Source organism: Montipora foliosa, chromosome 4 (genome assembly GCF_036669935.1).
Source record: "Montipora foliosa isolate CH-2021 chromosome 4, ASM3666993v2, whole genome shotgun sequence".
NCBI classification, from domain to species: domain Eukaryota; kingdom Metazoa; phylum Cnidaria; class Anthozoa; order Scleractinia; family Acroporidae; genus Montipora; species Montipora foliosa.
Window position 1 is genome coordinate 37356593 of NC_090872.1, and position 2500 is coordinate 37359092.

Below are 2500 nucleotides of genomic sequence, written 5' to 3' on the forward strand. Positions count from 1 at the left end.
TCTGTGAAACTTTGCCAAAAGTCAAGACTTAACCTTCTTTATCGACCTGTGACGTGAAGGAACCGGTGTGAAATTTGATACCTCTAAAAACCGGCAGTTTAAGCGGCAAAAATGCTGTGTGCCATTACGAGCAAATTCCCACTATGTATTCCCTTTATAACAGTGAATAAAGCCCTCATCCAAATCAAGGGAAAGATAATCTTAATAAAAACGCCTGGAATGAGAGTAAGGCCCGGTTCAAACGTCGCGCTATCGTCGTGTCGAACTCAATAAATCAATTAAGTTCGACAATTAGCGCGACTGCAGCTCGATGTTTGAATCCAACGTCGCGCCAGAGTCGAGTAGCGCGACAAGCTGGATCGAGCTACAGTCGCGCTAAAGTCAAACTAACAGAATATTAAGTTCAACGGCGGCACGACGTTTGATTCAAACGTCGAGAAAAATTGATGCGAAACCTAATGCATACATTATGATAATGTAGTCCCGAACACTTTCACAGTGGGATCACGTTAAACGCATGCGTATATATGTTTCAGATTTTGAAATATGGCGGCTTGGAGAAACACCTATGCATGTAGCGATGTGAATGACGACGAAAGCTTGAATTCAGAGTGCGAAGATGAAGTCCTATCATCAGAGCAACTCGAAATCAGTACAGAGTCGGACTTATCAGAATGTTCAAGCGTACCAACAGCAAAATCGAAGTCAAGCTCTTCGCGAAAGGCGGGAAGGAAGGCCGTATGGCGAGAAAAGGTAATAACTGATATGGTGGACATAATTTGTTCCAGTGAATATCTGAGGAAAAATCTTATCTTCAGAAACACGGCAATTTACACGAATGTTGTGAAGCAGCTTAAGGAACGACTCGCTAGCCGCGGAGAGAATTTTCCTTTCGACGTGACTCAAACAAGGAACAAATTTAAGAAATGTGTTGCTGACTGCAAGAAAGCAGCTTTAACCATAAAACGGCCACTGGAATCAAACGGTTTCAAGAAGAGAAGAACCTCGGTGAATGGTTCAACCAGCTTTACAGCTTTGTCAAGACTCGTGATTCGTGCACACCAGAAATGGCTCTGGAACCCTCATGATCAAACAGTGGGGAAAGTCCTGAGACTGTTGAGGACACCGAGGCTGGGGCAAACTCAGATTCAGGAGAAATAGAGGTGAAAGATCAGAACAGTAGCAGTAAAGATGGTGATAATGTAAAACGCGTAGCACAATTTGTTCCTGTGAAAAAGGGAAAGAAAAGGGGAAAAGTAGATCCAGTTGTGGAGGCAATTGAAACAATGAAGCAGGTGATTGAGAAAGACCCCACTAAAGATTTACTTGAATTTTTTAAGGAGGAGAATGGAAGAGCCAGACAACATGAAATGAGATTAATGCAAATGATGATGGCACCACCCCAGCTGTATTACAGTGGTTATCCAGCTCAGGGGGCTCCAGTTCCTCCAGGTCATGATCAAAGTATCACTGCTTTTGCATCTCAGCAAGGATCTTTGACAAGAAGCAGTATCCCTTATTCTCAGAGCTCAACTCCAGCAAGTGCCCATCAAAATGTTTACTTTTCAGAAAACAATGAGAGCTACTTTCTTAGAAGTTGGATAATTTAACATTAAACGTTTGCTTAACAGTTTGCACATATGTGAAATTTGTAGGTTAGTGACAGGCCGTGCGATTCATTTTTGGCTTGAAAACAGTTGAGTTGAAAACTATGTTGAGTTGCTTTCTTCTAGTTTTGATTCAAAAGACATGAAGGTACCTTGCTCAAATGCTTTAAATAGTTTGTGCCATTACGGGACATCATTTTTAGATTAATGAACCATTGACTACTTTGGTGTGGTTGATATTTATAGTAACTTTAATATTTAAAAAACTTCAAGTAAGGTCAAAGAAGCAAGTAGTTATGTTAAAATAAACAGTTTGACATTCAGCAAATCCATATCCACAGGTCCACATATTGTCTTTATGTCATATTGTGTTAATGTTAAAAGTGGATGTAGCATAACACTTCAATTCTTTATTCACTCTTTCAATCTTCTTTATACAATCCCAAAACATTTAACCTGTAATCAGGTGCTCTTTTTCTTTTGGGGCGGGTGGGGGGGGGGGGGGTGGGTGGAGGGGGTGGAATTTTGTACTAAAAAAGAGCTCCTGATGACAGGGTACAAAACAGTGTACATTGATATATTTACAATGAATTCAACTTGTTTATAGGGGTGGGCCTTTTAGCATAAATGCCAGTCAAGATGGAATTGTTAACACAACTACTAAGCAACACTTCAAGGAACATAAAGTGGCATTCACTATTTGTAGATTGGAAGTGGCAGGTGTTCTCAAACTTTTTAAAGTGGTTTCAAATTTCATCTTATTTGAGGGACCCACCATCAAACCCTCAGGCTACCCTTCACCTCCCAAAAAGTCAAAAAATATCAACAATAACAACAGCAGTAATGATTAAAAATAGTGCTAAGAACCAAGTGAGCATAATTAAGCTAAGAAA

The 2500-nt window shown here is 40.2% G+C and overlaps 1 long non-coding RNA gene and 1 pseudogene across 1 annotated transcript in view; both read right to left on the reverse strand.

Moving 5' to 3' along the window:
* Nucleotides 1–2500, reverse strand: part of LOC137999233 (uncharacterized) — a 32332-nt gene that overhangs the window by 5532 nt on the left and 24300 nt on the right. The window lies entirely within an intron of this gene.
* The window catches only part of LOC137999231 (uncharacterized), a 1841-nt pseudogene continuing 1356 nt past the window's right edge, over nt 2016–2500 (reverse strand).